The following is a 19,825-nucleotide window of genomic DNA, read 5'->3' on the forward strand; positions in this document are numbered from 1 at the left end:
TGCTCTGTAGCAGCTCCATTTCATTTGCAGACTGGAGGTCAATAGGACTGGTGAGGTCAGCCGATTTGGCTTGACTACCGGTTGCCTTTGGAGTCTCCATCTGAGTGTTTTTTGTCTCTTCTTCTTTCTCTTCTTCCTTTTTTTTCTTCCCCGCTTCTTTTTGCCACTCCTCTTCCTTTTCCTCCTCTGCTTTCTTCTTCTTCACTTCCTTTCTCTTCTCCTCTTCCTTATCCTCCTCTACTTTCTTCTTCTCCACTTCCTTTCTCTTCTCTTCTTCCTTATTCTCCTCTACTTTCTTCTTCTCCGCTTCCTTTCTCTTCTCCTCTTCTTTATCCTCTTCTTCTTTCTTCTTCTTCTTCGCATCTTCTTGTTTCTTTTTCTCTTCTTCCTCTTTTCTCTTTTCCTCCTCTTTCTTTTTCTTCTCATCCTCTTTTCTCTTTTCCTCCTCTTTCCTTTTCTCATCTTCTTTTCTCTTTTTCTCCTCTTTCCTTTTCTCCTCATCTTCTTCCTTTTTCTTCTCCTCTGCTTGCTTCTTTGTTTCCTCCTTTTTTTCCTCTGCTTCCTTTTGTTTTTTTACCTGTTCTGCCTACTTCTCCTATCTTGTTACTTCTGATGGTGTACCCTGAGCAGCATCCTCTACATCCAGAGCATCGACATCGATAGTGTCTATGGGTTCAGTAACCGGGTTTCCTTAATTATCAAACACTTCATTCGGTTTTGTTATTGCCAGTTCTTACTCAGCCTTCTTGATGGCTTGAAGCACTTTGTGTGCATGTACAATAGTTGTCATATGCAGATGAGTGCCCTTTTTGACATCATCAATTTTCCCTTCTAATAACCAGAGTCTTCTCCTTCTAGTGAAGAAGAGTCCTTTATTTTGATTGATGACTTCAAATAGCTCAGAGTTGGACAAGTCAGGAAAGTGTTGGGAAAAAAATTTCTCCCTTGTTTCCTGTTCCTTCTCTATGGCAATGCACCATTTATTGTCTAAAGACTTATACAAAGAATTTGGTGTCTCAGATCTAATTTCTGAAGGCGATCGGTCATTAGCACACAAATACTTAATAATTTCCTACTCAACTTCTTCCTTTTCTTCATCATTGAAATCATCAAAATGATCTAATAAATCATTCAATAACTTTCTCCTAATATTTTTAATAGTTCTTTGACAATGTGTCAAAGGTTTGTAGAAAGAAATGTCAATATTTACCGGTGCCAATGATGTCGGTTCATTCTTTGTCTTGTCTTCTTGGGTTTTTCTTCAAACACAATTTCTTCTAAGTCTGGTGAATTATTCTTTATCTTCCTCTTCCTCTTAAAGACTTTGGCAGGTGTTGCTTCTGGTTTCTTCTTTATAGGTGACCGCTTGGTCACTTTGGGACTTGATGGAGTAACCAATGTCGATACTGAAGGCACTGCCTTTCCTTTCTTTACTGAGGGTTCTTTAACCAGTGTCACCCTTTCCAGATAGGTTCCTGTTCTCTGCCTTCGGATCAAGAGGCGAGGCAAGTAGGGTAGAGGCATACCTGTTAGCATATCATACATCACCTCATAGCCCATAGGCTCCACTTCTTCCTGTTTGGGCTCAACGACCTCCATTATGCATTCATCCTCTTTGATGATAAAGCATATGTCCTCTTCATATTTCTTGACAATGTCATTGGATATCCTCATCCTTAGGCTCATCTTGCTTCTAAACTCATCAAAGTACTTGTTCAGAACTTCAGGGTAACCGATTCCAACTACTTGCAGGCTCTCTTTGATCTACTTGGTAATCAGTTGGTCGGCAGACCACTCAATATCTCCAAATCCTAGGAAATAACCTTGGAAGTAGAAGAATAACCCTACCAGTAGTTGTCCAAACTTAAGTTTCAATGCATTATCCTATTTGATTGATTTGAGATTTAACAGAAGTTGTCTTTGCATGCAGGTACACAGATCAAACAATGCATCTTCCTTGATCATCCTGTAAGTGGCATTTACCACTGCAACAGATACAGAGTTAATTCTGCTGGCATGAAATGTCCAATATCCTATCACCATACACACATATTTCACCAGGTCATCCTTGATGGAATTGATAGTCATTCCTCATGAGTCGCTCATTCAACCGATGAGCTTGGTCATTTCGGTCTTGATGACCTTCCTCAGGGCTGGCACTTCACTAACGTTGCAGAAACTGGTGATGACATGAATAGATCGCGGTGTGATATCATGTGTTCTCTCAAGATACATCTTGTCACCATGAACTCTGCTCAAAATGATTCGAATGTGGTCATTTGTGAAATCCTCTAGGAAGTAAATTGCATTGTGAAGATTCTTCTTCTCCAAGATGCTATACTCTGGTTTGATCTTTTTATCCTTCCCACAGAATAGACCTAGCTGAGAATGGATTGTGAGAGACCCTATTTCTTCAATTTTACAATCTATATAATCAGAAATACCTTCTTCCACAATTACACCAGCAGGTACTTGTGACAGGGCATTGTATTTGGACTTGCGTTGAATGAAGTTCATAGAATCAATAGGTGCACTAGAGCTAGCATGTGATGTGGAAGCCATGATAAAATAGAAAACTTGAGAAATACCTTTAGAAAATTGAGAATTTAGGGCTTGCAAATTCCACTTCGCCTCACCCTTCATCGGTTGCTAAATCACCGCTTTGAGTTCTTCTCTTGATCATTTGATATTTGCTTCTAAATCTTCTTCAGGGTTTCAGAATTTCTTTGAATTGCAACACAAATCACTTTTTCTTCGCTCTGCACTTGAAAAACTTCTTCGCTCAAAAAATGATAGTGAGAAATGATTTAAAAATTCCTTTTAAACATATTCCTCACCTACCATAATAAATGCTGCACCATTAGGGTGTCAACCCTAATTTGCCTGTTACCATTTTCGGTCTTCTGCCAAATGACAGGTATCACATACTAGTTAAGGTCTTTTACCAGTGTAAACCAGGGGTTTGAAACATTTCACCATTTTCTCTCCCTAAGCTTTTCTGATGCTTAGTTTTCCGGTTCCGTGATTTCCACACTAGGTGCAGAAACTGGTTCTTCTTGCAACATTGCTGGTTTCTTTTTCTAGGTTTTGTTCGTATCCACTTGAATAGTTTCAATATCAATCTTTCCTTCTGGAGTGACTGGCAGGTCATCTGATATGTTCTTTCTTGTTCTACAGAATTTGGCAATGTGACCCAGTTTGTTGCAATGATAGCAGACCATTCCAGGTGCTCTCCAAGGTCCATTATTCATGTTACCGTTCTTCCTCCTGCATGTTGCAACAGTGTGACCATGACAATGATAGATCAAACAGTTTGCTCTCCATCTGGTTGCTGCTTGATAGCCACTGCTTCCTGACTGATGATTAAAGGCATTAAACCGATTGTGATTCTAGTTCACAAAAGGTTCCGGACCAACTCATTGAGTCCTCTAAGGATATCTTCCAGTGTTGTTCATAACAGACCTACATTCAGATGCTCTATTCCCAAACTTGTTGCATGCATAACAATTACCATTGAACTTATTGGATCTAGGTACATTGTTTATAAAGTAAGGAAAATTATTGTAAGCTTTGCTCCTACACACATTGACAATATGTCCTTCCTTAAGACAGTTAGAGCAAATAGGTTTAAACTTTTGCTTACCTTTATCCTTTGATGCAGGTTGTTTCTTCAATGCTCCAACATTTGTACCAGAGGTCTCACCTTCATCATGACAAGAATAACCAAGTCCATCAATATTTTTGATAGGTTTGGCAGATTCAAGCTTTTTCTCTAGCTTAACAGTACTCTTGTTGAACTTAGGAAGTATTTCCTTTGACTCAGAGAGTTCTTTAAAAATAGTAGCATTTGTTTCCATCAAGTTTGCATTCTCAGAGATGGCCATGTTCAGTTCTCCTTACATGTATTCCTTTTCCACTTTGCTCGCATGGAGTTGAGCAATTAGGGCATTGATCTCTTTCTTCAGCTTGGAGATTTCATGATCTTTGTCTTTTACCAGATCTTCACCTTTCCTCCAGTTCTCAAGCTCTTGGCACATTCGAATAGTCAGTCCTTCCAACTCTTTTCTTAGGTTGGAATTGGATTCATTAAGCTTTTCTACTTCTTGAATCAAGGCTTCCATGTCCGCTTCATCAAAAGAACTATTTTCAGATAGCTCCATCAGTTTTGCAGCATGTTCTCTCCTTTTTGCCTGAGAGGCCTTATATTTGATCATAAGATCATCATAGGCTTACTCAGACTGAGTGAGCTGATGATTAAGTTCCCTCATAGTGTATTCCCCCATATCTCTTTCCAAGTGGTTAGACTTATAGAAAGGTTGGCTCTGATACCAATTGATGAATACTAAGAGGGGGGGTGAATTAGTATTCATCAATCACCATACTTAAATACTTTAGTACTCTACCAGTAAACTGGTAAAACAATTTAGCAAACAAACCAGTTAGCACACATGCAAACCAAATAGCAAATAATACATTTACCCATAGAAGCACAAACACCATAACACAAGATATTTTGACGTGGAAACCCAAATGGGAAAAACCACGGTGAGATGGAACTCACAAGTAACTATCTGTAGAATAGGAACCAGACCGGTTAAGGTCATACAAAGTTCTTTACCAGAACAGATCCTGTTAGGAATCTCAATATCTGTTAGGAGATAAGTCCAATTAAAGACTACCTTGCTAGAGGATTTTAGATCCACGGATGTGAACCACCTTGTTAGAGGATTTACAAAAGGCTTTTGGGCCTACCCGGTTAAGGGCTTCAGACTTGTCGAAGATGTGAGTAATCAACAAGTGAGTGATCTAGCAAATAGCACAGATTGCTTGGTTAGATCCTTGATAGCTTGTTCCTAATGCATTCCAACATTACTTTAGTCTTCAACACATTCACACTCTCTCTAATTCATCAACCACCTTAAACCCAAGCAACAACTTAAAACCCTAGACATGATGTCCTTATAAAGGAATCTGATTTCATGTCAATCCAATAGGATTACAATACAATTTCCTAGGTTCAATGTATCTAGACATATTCTATAACACGACACAAAAAGAACCGTTAAAGTGTCAGCACTGTCAAACAATCGGTGGATGGTAACTCAGCACAAAATGCTGGTTGGTAACTCATCATAGAGTATTAAGGGTTCATACAAAATACCGGTTGTCGGTTTGGCAAAAATGAAGACTGGGAAATATGTGTTCTGCCGCTTTGATCCTTTGTACTGTTTGAGATCCTCGAACTACTTGGGTCAACATACTGCTTCAAACCGGTAAACACATTTTGCAAAACACCGATAGTCTAAAGACTATAATGCATCATACTGGTTGGGAATAATTGTTGGTTGAGCATAACTCATACATATAAAAGTGATCTCAATGCAAGTGTGTGTCCATCAATGACAATCACAACATAATCATCAAAAAATCCAACATATGGCTGGTCCACTTCTCGAAATCTTAGATTAACTGGTCGGGTAATAGTTAAGTGCTCCCATGCCTAAATATGTAGCAAAGTGATCCCCACTGCCAATGAGTCCACCCCTTGGTATGCTACCTCATGTAGAATTTGATATAAGTGTGATAGCACTCATGGTCCCCATGCAAACCGGGTCCCCTCTGTCATCATCTTCTTGATCACCTGACCCCAACTAACGACAAGTCCATGCGATCGTCGATCTGGACATAACAGTCCTCCAACAATCCCTGATAGCACTGATGGTAATGGCTCATACAAGGCTGCTATATCCTCCTAGGCTATCAACCCATCATCAATAAAGACACCCTCATCAAAGAATCTATGCACTGTTGTTGTCCCCCAAGCTAGGTCATACGTCACCAGCTCTCCATGAATGGGAATGTACAGGATGCTCCATACTTCCTCTAGTGTAACTGTCATCTATGCCATCTCTCTACCAATGTTGTGATCAACCCTCGATTCATCCAAATCATGGGCATATACATAACATTGTATAGGCCAGTTGCTGCATTGCAATCCACCTCTGCCTCTATCAAACGATCATCCAACACCTATGTGGCGGGATGCCTCTCACGCATCTGTAAGACGTGAAACTCCTCCTACACACATGCATCAACCACCATCATTAGTTGTCTTTTTTCAAACTTTCTTAAGTTTAAACCTAGACTATCAACATATACTTTGATCAAGTATCTTTGGGTCTCACCAAGTAAACAATTATGGCACACCTAGACTACAACAGACATTTATCCTAATGACCTAAGTCTCATCTGATAACTCAATGATGAACCGCGAGTACCAAACCGGTACTGAGGGGGGGGGGGGTGAATCAATACAAACACAAATACAGTCCAAAACTGGTTTGATAGCAAATACCCCAAATGACTGACAAATAGGGATACCAGTAAAACAGAGTGCAACCGGTAACATCCAGTACAACCCAATTAGTCATGACCCGGTCACTCAATAAGCTACCCTCTTAGCTCAATGCTACAATATCATTATATTCTCATGCCTAAATAGGTAAACTTAACCATCAAATCTTCACAATAGTGAGTTCAATATGTTTTATAGACAGGCATAAAACATAGAACCTTCATATGCTTAACAGGTAAAACAAAGCATCACAAGACAAAAGCATTTCACATGACACACATATTTTTCATGTGGAAACCCAACTGGGAAAAACCATGGTGGGGATGAATACCCACAAGCTATGTTTTGAATTCTTTAGAAGTCCGCTCTGTTAGGAGCCTTGTCCAGTTAAAGACATTACAATAGGTTCTGCTAGGAACCGATCCTGTTAGGGATTACCTGGTTAAGGGATACCCGGTAGGGTCAGCTTGTTAGAGGATTTCAAGAACTCAATAGTTGAAAGGATCTCCTAAGCTCTATAGCTTCTCAGAACTCATTAGCCTCGAGTTACCTGGTTAAGGGATTTGAATCAAGCTTGTTAGGACCACCTGATTTAAGGTATTTTGAATCAAGCCAATTAAGGCTACCCTATTAGGGGATTTTACAACTGTTTAAGTGGTTAGAGATCAACAAGAATTACAATGATCTGTTAACAACACTCAATGCTAATGCAGATCCATTTAGGCTCCTCTTTTCCTTCTGCGCTTTCACTTTGCAGATATCTCTTCTCTCCTTTGGTCTGGCAAGAATTACATATCACTTTCCTTGGATACACACTCACAACTTTTGCCAACAACCTCAGAAAAAAACACAACATCGACCTTATAGGAAACATTCAGGTCGGTAGCAAAAACCCTAAACACTAAACCTATTAGGTTAAGCAATTTAAACGGTTTGATCCTGACCATTGAAACATACTGCATTAAATGCAACAATCTTGAGTCAATCTCAAGACATTCTCCATCGTCCATTATCCACCGATTTCATGGTGGTTGATAACCCATCACACGTTATCACCATTTGACAGACTTTGCACATTCTCGAGGTAGATAGGAATAGTCATCTTCATGCAAGATCCTTCACACACATAGAGCTTACGTGGCAACACAATCTGTCCTCCATTATATTGCTAACTCATCACACAAAGATCATCGATTGAGTCACATAGACTTGAGGTACTCCAACCAGAAATCCTGAAGTGGAAGCTACCTACCAATTGGTAGTCATACAATGCTTCCATGTGCCGGTTCCCATAACTACATGCTGGTTCACCTTGAACAAATATGTCGCTTCACTTTGGCATATAAACCGGTTCATACATATGCCGATTCCTTTCTCGCTTCACCTATCACATGTGCCGGTTCACACCATGTCTCATATTGACATCAATGACAACATAGAATATCATTATGTCTTCATGCCTGTTTACATAATGCCAACAATCTCCCCCTTTGGCATTGATGGCAATATACAAAAGATATCTTCTTTGCTTCACATCTTCTCCCCATTTGCTGCAGGTATCTTCTCTGCTTCACATCTTCTCCCCATTTGCTATAGATATCTTTTCACTTCACTCCTTCTCCCCCTTTGACAACAATGTCAAAGTGGAGGTACAATCATCTCTGTTTCATCATGCTGCTCCCCCTGAGGAGTAGCATCCTTGAACACACCAATCAACCAAAAATTTGTCTTTCCAGTACCAGATTAATGTGGAACAATTACTTTTTAGTTCACCTCCTGAAGGGGCAATACCCCTAATTCACCTCTCAAATGCACAAATGTTGTCTTTGCGAGAGGCTTGGTGAATATGTCTGCTAACTGCTCCTTACTAGACACATGCTCCAGTGCAATCTCTTTATTCTGAACCTTTTCCCTCAAGAAATGATACTTAAGCTCAAAATTCTTGGTTCTAGAATGTAAAACCGGATTATTTGATATATTGATAGCACTTGTGTTATCATAGAATATACTTACTAGTTCAGATACAGGGATCTTGAAGCCTTCCAGTACATGCTTCATCCTGATTGTCTGAGTGTAGTTCATGAAAGCTACAACATACTCTGCTTCCGCTGTAGACTGAGAGATACAACTCTACTTTTTACTCATCAATGAGACCAGTCTACCATCGAGAAAGAATGCACTACCGGTTGTGCTCTTCCGGTCATCCACATTACCTGCCCAATTAGCATCTGTGAACACTTTCAGATTGAAATTATTGCTATATGGGTACCACAATCCATAGTCTACTATTCCCTTCAGATACCTAAGAATCCACTTGACTGCAATCAAGTGAGATTCTCTTGGACTCTTCTAGAACCTTGCAGTAATGCCAACTGCATGTATAATATCCGATCTGATATGCACTACATAATGCAACTTACCAATCATTGATCGGTATTCCTTCTCATCAACCAATGTGGAATCATCCTCTTTTGTCAATTTGCAACCGGTCACCATCGGTGTACCAACCGGTTTGCTATCTTCCATGCCAAAAGTCTTCAACACCTCTTTGACATATTTGGACTGAGTGAGGAAGATTCCATCTTCCATCTGTTGGATTTGCAGTCCAATGAAGAACTTAATCTCCCCTATGAGTGACATCTCAAACTCTTTCTTCATCTCATCAACAAACTCATGACTCATCTTGTCATCTCCACCAAAGATGATGTCATCAACAAAAACTTCACAGATCAGGATCTGATCTCCTTCAGACTTCAAGTAGATATTGCTATCTTCACTTGTTCTCTCAAATCCAATCTTCACAAGATGGGAATGTAGGCACTCATACCATGCCCTAGGTGCTTGCTTTAGACCATATAATGCTTTATGTAGCCTACATACCATGTCACTGTCTTCAGATAGGAAAAACCCATCTGGTTGCTCAATATACACCTCCTCTTCAAGTACACCATTTAGGAATGCAAATTTTACATCCATTTGATATACCTTGAACCTCTTAAAAGCTACATATGCAAGAAGCATACGAACTCCTTCCAATCTGGCTACAGGAGCAAAGGTTTCCCCATAGTCTTCTCCTTCTTCTTGAGCATATCCTTTGCATACCAATCTAGCTTTATTCCTAGTCATTGTGCCATCCTCATTCAACTTATTTCTGAACACCCATTTGGTACCAATGACATTTTTATGCTCTGGTCTGGGTACCAAGGACCATGTACCATTTTTCTCTATCTGGTCAAGTTCTTCTTCCATTGCCTTGATCCAGTCTTCATTTTTATGAGCCTCTTTGAATGACTTAGGCTCAAATTCAAAGATCATACATGAGTTTTCTCTGATCTTTCTTCTAGTAAGGATTCTTGCATCCTTATCACCTATGATCTGCTTGGGATCATGATTCAACTTGACATACCGAGGAATGGTCTTAACTGGTTCTTCTTGCCTTTCTTCTTCATCCTCATCTTCATCAGTATCAGCATTCACCGGTTCAGGAACACTATTACTGGTACTTGGTTGACTAACAATTGGTTCCCAGAAGATTGCAACTGGTTCATTTACAACTTTCTCACTCCCACTTTCCTCAGTCTTCTTAGAGGATTCATCAACTCTTACATCGATGCTTTCCATAATTCTCTGAGTCCTATTTTTGTAGCACTTGAAAGCTTTACTCTTGGTGGAATATCCTAGAAATATTCCCTCATCACATTTAGCTTCAAATTTTCCCTGATGTTCACTCCTCTTGATGTAACATTTGCTACCAAATACCTTAAAGTAGTTAACCATAGGTGTCTTACCGGTCCAATACTCATAAGGAGTTTTGTCCTTACCCTTTTTGATGAGTACCCAGTTCATAGTGTAGACTGTAGTGCTCACCGCTTCTCTCCAAAAGGTGTGAGCTACCTTTCCTTGAATCAACATGGTTCTAGTTGCTTCAACCACCGTCCTATTATTCCTCTCTACTAGGCCATTCTGCTATGGAGTCCAAGGGGTAGAAAACTGTCTCTTGATGCCAAATTCTTCACAATACTTGTTGAATTCACTGGAAGTGAATTCCCCTCCTTGATCAGTTCTGAGACATTTGATCCTTTTGCCACTTTCCTTCTCCACTATTGCTCTGAAAGCTTTGAATTTCACAAAGTTTTCAGACTTGTCTTTCAAGAATGTGACCCACATCATTCTTGAGCAGTCATCAGTGAAAATCATGAAGTACCTATCACCCTGCACACTTCTAGTTTTCATAGGACCACATAAATCAGTATGCACAAGATCAAGCAAGTTGTTAGCAGTGAACTTTAAAGGTTGATGAAGACATTTTCCCCAATTGACACTCTCTGCATAAGGTATTATCCAGTTTTCTCAACACCGGCAACCCTCTAACTACCTTGATCTTACTAGCCTTTACAATGTTATCAAAGTTTACATGGCAGAGTCTCCTATGCCATATCCAGCTATCATCAAGCTTAGCCATAAGACATGTACTTATATTTGCATTCAGATGAAATAAGTTACCTTTAGTCTACATGCCGGTGGCCACCAATTTACCATCTTTTCCCTTGATTCTGCAAGCTCCATTCTTGAATTTCAAAGTGAGGCCACTGTCATTTAGCTGGGCATCACTTAGAAGGTTATGTCTGAGACCATCAACCTAGTACACATTGTCAGCACTACTCTTTCCATTCAAAGAGATGGACCCTCTACCTTTGACCATGCATGGTGCATCATTGCCAAAGTGAACCACACCACCATCATACTCCTCTAAGGATAGAAACTTGCTCCGGTCCCCAGTCATATGGTGAGAACACCACTGTCAATGATCCACTCATTGGAATTATCAAACCAGGAGACAAGAGCCTTCTTGTCTGCCAGATCTTTTTTTACAGCAACAAACACAATGTCTTCATTCTCTTCATCTTTTGATTCCTCATCTGTGACACCTTCATCAACTACCACAAAATAGTTTCTCCGGTTTCCTCCTTTGAATTTCTTGAACCTTTCCGGTTTATCCTTGTTGTCACTATTGGGATAGTTCATAGAAATATGTCCTATCCGGTTACAGGAGAAACATTTCAAAGGGAGCTTACCTTTGTATTTACCAGTCCCTTTTGCAAATCTCCTGGCAAGAAGAGCTTCAAATTCCATCAAAAACTCTTCATCCTTCATTTCTCTGTTATGATTAGGTTCCCCACTAGTGCTAGCCTCTTTGCCTTTTTTGGATGGTATAGTAGAGGCTTTAAAAGCTGATTCTATCTTTTGAACACTACCATCAAAACTATTCAGTTCATAGGCTGTCAACTTGGCTATGATAGAGTCCAAGGACACCTTAGACTTGTCTATTGATCTCAGCTCCTAAATAGCAGTGACCCTTATTGCATAGACCGGCAACAGGGATCTCAGGACTTTACTTACCACAGTGGAATCTTCTATTTTGCCACCTGCACTCTTTATTTCTCCAACAACTATTTTGATTCTTATTCCATACTGCTGAATGGTCTCTCCTTCAACCATCCGCATGTCTTGAAACTTCCCTCTCAGGCTTTCTTCCTTAGCCTATTTTACATGCTCATCACCACCATAAATATTTTCAAGAGCATCCCATACCTCTTTGGGATTGCCTTGTCCTGAAAATCAATAAACTCAATGTCAGATAGACTACTAATGAGGGCTTCCATGACTTGCCCATTTTCTTGTATCTCTCTCTTTTGGTCATTGGTGAGAGTACCGGTAGGAACAACATATATATTTTCAAAATAACTCCAGTGTTGAACACCCATGCTTTTGATGAATATCTTCATCCTGTCTTTCCATATACCAAAATTTTCCCTGTTAAACTTTGGGCCTTCCCTCTTCATCATTTGACTAGGATCTTTTCCTCAAGCGGTTAAGCTTACAACACAGAGGACCTAGAGTGCTCTGATACCAATTTGATAACTCAATGATGAACCATGAGTACCAAACTGGTACTGAGAGGGGGGGGGGGGGGGGTGAATCAGTACAAATACAAATATAGTCCAAAATTGGTTTGACAGCAAATACCCCAAATGACTGACAAACAGGGATACCGGCAAAACAGAGTGCAACTGGTAACATCCAGTACAACTCAATCAGTCATGAACCGGTCACTCAATAAGATACCCTCTTAGCTCAATACTACAGTATCTTTATATTCTCATGCATAAATAAGTAAACTTAACCATCGGATCTTCACAATAGTGAGTTCAATATGTTTTATAGACAGGCATAAAACATAGAACCTTCATATGCTTAACAGGTAAAACAAAGCATCACAAGACAAAAGCATTTCACATGACACACATATTTTTCACATGGAAACCCAAATGGGAAAAACCACGATGGGGATGAATACCCACAAGCTTCTTTTTGAACTCTTTAGAAGTCCGCTCTGTTAGGAGCATTGTCCGGTTAAAGACATTACAATAGGTTTTGCTAGGAACCAATCCTGTTAGGGATCACCCGGTTAAGGGTTAAACCTGTTAGGGTCACCTTGTTAGAGGATTTCAAGAACTCAATAGCTGAAAGGATCTCCTAAGCTCTATAGCTTCTCAGAACTCATTAGCCTTGAGTTACCTTGTTAAGGGATTTGAATCAAGCCTGTTAGGACCACCCGATTTAAGGGATTTTGAATCAAGCCAGTTAAGGCTACCCTGTTAGGGGATTTTACAACTGTTGAAGTGGTTAGAGATCAACAGGAATTACAATGATCTGTTAACAACACTCAATGCTAATGTAGATCCATTTAGGCTCCTCTTTTCCTTCTGCACTTTCACTTTGCAGGTATCTCTTCTCTCCTTTGGTCTGGCAAGAATTACGTATCACTTCCCTTGGATACACACTCACAACTTTTGCCAACAACCTTAGAAAGAAACACAACATTGACCTTATAAGAAACATTTAGGTCGGTAGCAAAAACCCTAAACCCTAAACCTGTTAGGTTAAGCAATTTAAATGGTTCGATCCTGACCGTTGAAACATACTACATTAAATGCAACAATCTTGAGTCGATCTCAAGACATTCTCCATCGTCCATTATCCACTGATTTCATGGCGGCTGATAACCCATCACGCGTTATCACCGTTTGACAGACTTCGCACATTCCCGAGGTAGATAGGAATAATCATCTTCATGCAAGATCCTTCACGCACACAGAGCTTACATGGCAACACGATCTGTCCTCCATCATACTGCCAACTCATCACACAAAGATCACCGGTTGAGTCACACAGACTTGAGGTACTCCAACCAGAAATCCTAAAGTGGAAGCTACCTACCAATCGATAGTCATACAATGCTTCCGTGTGCCAGTTCCCATAACTACATGCCAGTTCACCTTGAACAAATATGATGCTTCACTTTGGCATATAAACCAGTTCATACATATGCCGGTTCCTCTCTCGCTTCACCTATCACATGTGCTGGTTCACACCATGTCTCATATTGACATCAATGACAAAATACAATATCATTATGTCTTCATGCCAATTTACATAATGCCAACATCATCAGGGTTGTTATGGTTCAAAAAACCTCTCAACTCACATCTCCATCCATCCATCATTGGCATCAAGAGATTCTTTTTCAAAAATACTGGGATATCAACCTTCCTACCAAAAGCACTATTCTACGCACAACAATGCTAATATGCTCACACAAGCACTAAATCAACTACCCAATAGCGTTAAACCAACAATAGTACCACCTCACAACAAAAGTGCTCAATCAACTACTCAATAGTGCTAAAACATCTATACAATAGCGCTACCCTTGACAAAAGTGCTAAAACCACTATGCAATAGCGCTATAGTGGCACAATAGCAGTAATTGAGTTGACAATAGCGCCAAAAAATGGTTTTAGCGCTATTGTGTTGACTCAACTTGGACCAAGCAAAAAACATATCAAAAATACATGAAATTCAAAAATTCAAATTCACATAGTGCTGGTTCGTAGTCGTCTGGCCGCTGGAATTGACGGACTCACTCTAATCGATGATCTGCTATGGGAACCGACATCCTGACTGCTACTTGCTCTTTCAAAAGGTCACTATCAGAGCTCAAATTTCACTATGGAGACAAATGCAAATGAGCTTGTTTTCACCCCTTTCCCCCCATATATACCCTTCGCCGTAACCCTAATTTACCCCATTCACCGCCATGGTCCCCGTAAAATTCTTGAGCCTCCCATTTCTCCATTTTATCTTCAATTTCTTTTATTTTTCATCAGTATTGCTAAATTCTTTTCTTCTACCACCTCGCCAATTTTCATTCTTTTTTGAGAGATCGCCCGATTTTTTGAAATTTTTCGGCCCATCTCTCAAGGGGGCATACCACCCATTAAATTAACATTTTATGGGGCAAATTTCTTCACAACTATTTTTTTTTCTTTGAAACAACGCGATAAACCGCACTGTCTCAAAGAGGGGCAAATGTAGTCACATAAATTTGTCCAGTTTAATTAAATGAATATTTGCTATTTATTTGATTAAAAACCCACTAGCCATCAGTTAATTAAATTAACATTTAATTAATTCATCCTCAAACATTCTCCTATTAATTAAATAAATTATTCAATTTATTTTAATTAATTCATTAAACCAAATTCACAATCAATTAAATGAATAAATTCTATTTATTTCATTTAATCCCCTTTCCTCTTTTAAATAAACTAAATAAAACATTTATTTAAATCATTAAAACCCCCCCACTTGCATTCTCCTAAAAATGCAACTTGCACCTATTTGTTTTTTATTAAGGTAAAAACAAGTTTTGAAGGGGCCCCGAAACCCTTTACAAATGGAACTTAACCGATAAAGCAACAAGAGACAAAAAGGAACAAACCAACAAAAAGCCAGCAAAAAACCAAAGAGAACCGGCTAAAGCCCCACAAAGCCAGCAAAACCAGCCAGACCCAAGAGGAAAAACTAATTGATTTTTTTCAGGGCATTAGCCAAGGTATTGCTAATCCCATACAGTTCTTTGATATTTTCCCTAAGATTAGGGATATCCTTAGCAGAAGAAGTCACAACTTTCTTAACACTTGCGATGGTCCTCTTTGCAGCACCCGCAAGAGTAGCTTCACCACTGCCAATCTCGATAGTATCTTCATCCATGTCAAGGTCCACCACCGGTTTAGGAGAACTGGAATTATCAAAGACCTTAGCAATATCCTCCAAGTTTTTAGTGACAGCTGACAGGATATTCAGGATAATGTATAGCAAATTTTTCATCGCCACATTTCCTTCTTCCAACGATTTAACCTTCTCCTCCATATCTCGCTTCCATTTTATCTGATCCCTATCATCATCCTTCCTCTTCTCGTTCGTCCATTTCCCTTTTTTTCCAAGTTCTTCAAAAGTTCATAGGTCCATCTGTCATAATCTAGTCTCGCCTCAATGAATTTTTTAAGGTTACCTAGGAATAACCCTTTACCCACACTTTCCTTATCCTCACTTAAACTGTCCTTAGTCATATCCTTCTCAGGTTCCTTGTTCTCCTCCCTCTCAAAATTCACATCTTTTTCCTTATTATCCTTGTATTCCACATCCTCATAGGGTGGTTGTTGTCATTGCCAGGGCAATCACTATGGATAGGGAATTCATTGTCGGGCTCATTATCACCACCTTCTTCCTCAACACCCACCTCCTCATCTTTCCAGTTGTCTTCACCATCAGAATCATCTGTATCCATTTCGCTACCTTCTTTTCCAGTTTCCTCTATTTTGAACTTTTCTTCATGGGTTTCCGTCCCAGAGGCACTCTTACTTTTTTTTCTAGAGGTCACCTTCTCCTTGCTGGAATCGCCTCCCTCCAACTTTCTCTTGCCTTTCCCTAGAGAGACGGATAACCTCTTGTTTTCCAACATGGAGAGGGTTTTACAGTGCTCATAAATGAATAGCAAAAGCCCGCAATGGAGAACCGGATTTGAGGGATTCTTACTGTGTTTATTGAGGGACCTTGAAAGGGACCTGAAAAGGTAGTAGGGCAGGGAGACCCTTTTGTCATGTCTGAAATAGTTTAAAAGAACAAAGTGGTAAGTGTGGGCCCTAGAAAATCAGCCCTCAATAGTGATATATTCCATTATGGCATTAAAAACCCAGCCCCAGATTTTCTTGATATTGGAGGCTTCATAGTAATCCCCTATGGCTTTGCCAATTTTAGCCCTCTCTTTTTCTTTACGCGGGAACATATTTACCGCGTTATTGGAGACTTTGAGGTCTCTAAAAAAACTAAGCCCTGAATGGGGCATACCAGTCATAGTAGCTATGAGTCTCGCGTCCAATTTGAATTTAACCCCATAGATTTTAAAGGACCCATTACACCAATTTTCAGAAATTTTGGAAACAGTGAAATTTACCCTACCTTTGTCATAATCCACCAACTTCTCCATAAAGCTTGTGAGGGACCCTTTTTCCAGCTTCTCCCACACTTTCGGCATCACCTTCCATCTTGACATATTGTCTGGTTCCTCCCTCCTTAAATCTCCTCCCATATTCAAATTCAGATTTTCAGCTCTGTTCCTCTGCAAACTCAACACTTCTTTCCCGTACTTACTCGGGATTTTGAAAAGGATGACCCACAAAGTGTGCGATGTAATATTAAAAATGGTTGGGGTTCTGCTGCTTTTCTAGGTAATCATTACCTTTCCATCAAAGCATAAATTATTCATATACCCTATCATGATTATGTGGTCCTTCCCTCTCCATAAATATGTCCTTTCTAAGGAGCTCTTTAATGTTCATATTAATATCTTCCCCATGCCAAATCATTTGAGAATCAGAATTAACTCCTAGGTTTGCCAGACAGTCCGCCACCATATTTTTCTCTCTAAAGGTATGTTGAATAATAATTTCTTTAAAACTAGCGATGATTTCCCTAGCTTTCAGGATAATGTTTTCAATTGACCATGATGGCTCTGACTCCCCCTTCAAGCACTTAATAATATTAAGTGAATCTCCCTCGAGCCATAATTTATCATGATTAAGATTCTTAGCTATAATTAGGGTATTTAGGGCAGCTGAGGCTTTGGTAAAATGACTAGTTTGACTCCCCAAAGGACCAGCCACCGCCACTAAGCAACTTCCAGAAAAATTCCTGACAATGCCCCCATATCTAGCTTTACCTAGATTCCCCTTAGAGGCCCCATAAAAGTTAGCCTTAATCCACCCCTGAGGAGGAAAACACCAAAATAGACCTTCTCTTCCCTTCTCCTTACTACTTGTTGTTGGCATTTTAGTAGAAAGGAAGATTGTTGATATTCATTGAGGATATTGAGAAGGTTGTTGAAGATTATTGATATAACTGAAGAAGGATGATATCAATCTTTATAACATTATTTTGTCATTGATGTCAAGAAATTGATTTTTGATTCAGTATGATGTTGCCATATCTTGAGAAGATTGATTTGAAGAGAATTAAGATGTCAATAAAAGACACAGAAAGAATGTGATGAATAAGAGGAGGAATAAGATATTCAATAGGCAACTATTACAGAGTTATACAATGATGAGATCATGATGTTTAGATTGTTTTGATATCCTACAAATGTTGTTGATTGTAAGGTTAATACTATACTATGCAACTGAGTAAAGAACCTAGTCGGTAAACCCTAAGGTTATCGATATCGGTTAAAGAAGGCGGAATGTCTACCGAGTAAAGTTTAGTATTTACTGAGTTGCAACCGAGTTATGATAGATCGCATTGGATGGATAAAAGCATTATTTAATGAAGGACAATGATTAGATGGAGATGTATAAATGATTGGTATTCTGTGCATGAAGTTTGTTAAGGATTTATGGCAAAGAAAAATTGGCAGGAAGATCTACAGTGCATATTGAACCGCAATAACCTTGTGCAAGTTCCAAGAAAGGAATGCAATTCCCTAGGTGAGGTAAAACATTTTTAGATCGAAAGGATACATTGAACTTGGTCAAATTTGAAAATCTAATGTCTATGATTGATGATGGGAAATGTGATCAAGGAGATTAAGCGGTTAGCAATTGTTTATAAATAAGGAATTGTTGATAAACAATGTATGCAGGCAAGTGTAAGCACATGGATGCTACATAGTGATTACCGAGCATAGAAGCTTGAAGACCTGTTTGAATAACAGAGAAGAGAGCCCAGTAGAGGGACAAGATAAGTCCTATGACTAGATTGTTTTGAGAAAATAAGAATCTACTTTAGCATTTTAGATGTGAAGTTGCAGATATATTTTTATTACTGTTATTTTGTAAGTGACAAAAAATCTCTTAACTGAGTGGATTTAACAGTCTTATTTGTAAACCCTCTAGCAAGGTGACATTCTAAATGAGTGTTTGAAATCCTTTGACAAGGTCACTTCTAACAAAGTGAAGATCCTAACAGATCTGAGGGAAATCCCTTAACCGAGTCACATCTAGCAATGCGTTTGTAATCTTTAACAGGATTTGCTTTTAACCGAGCATACTCTAGAAGAGTATATTTCTTAGTGGGTCGAAAATCCCACATTGGTTTTTCCCTATTTGGGTTTCCATGTTAAATCTGGTGTTATATGTGTTATGATGATTATGTGTTTATGAGTTAGCATGTTTAACAGTTTTTGGTTACATTGCTGAAGTATAAGTTACCGAGGTTGAATCTGTTGATTTTATGGAAGATTAAGTTTGTATGATTCACCCCCCCCTCTCATCTTGTTAGCTATTGGCATATGTACTTTACATTTAGTATCAGAACTTACAATTGGTATCAGAGCTTTGGACTCTGGAAGAAAATTTTAAAGGTACTTGAGGCAAAGATCCAAAGATGTATAAAAGGGATGCACCAAAGCTAAACAAGTCAAGTTTCTCCACATGGAAGAAAAGGATGAAGCTTCATTTATCAGGAATTGGAGAATATGCAACATATTATTTGGAGAATGATTACATACTACCAAGCACCAACCCAATGACCTTGGAAGAGATAAAGGCAAAGCAAGAACACATTCAAGCTATGATTGAAATAACATCAGCATTGACCGACTCAGAGTTTAATGACCTAGAAGGTTGTAATGATGCAAAAGCAATGTGGACTAAGCTCCTATATGTATATGGCAGTGATGAACATGTTCAAAGAGAAAAAGTAGATAGTCTAAGAGGTCAACTTGAATCCATGAGAATGAATAAAGGTGAGAACATAACCCAATACAGTACAAGGTTAAAGGAGACTGTCAATCAAATTAAAGGAGCAGGAGGAACTATTGAAGAAAAGGATGTAACAAATAAGTTGTTGAGAACCCTTCTACCTACTTATGCTATTCGAGTCTATGAAATCAATGAATTGAGGTCTGTACCTAACATGTTAGTTTCTTTGGATGTTACTATTGGTAAGCTACATGCATTTGAGTTAAGTAATTTTTTTAACAGTGGGTCTTCGGTAAATAAAGTAGAATCTGCATTCAGTTCTTTTCATATTGGTGAAACTGATGATTACATTGATAGAATGAGTAAG

This window comes from Cryptomeria japonica, chromosome 10 (genome assembly GCF_030272615.1).
Source record: "Cryptomeria japonica chromosome 10, Sugi_1.0, whole genome shotgun sequence".
Lineage (NCBI taxonomy): Eukaryota > Viridiplantae > Streptophyta > Pinopsida > Cupressales > Cupressaceae > Cryptomeria > Cryptomeria japonica.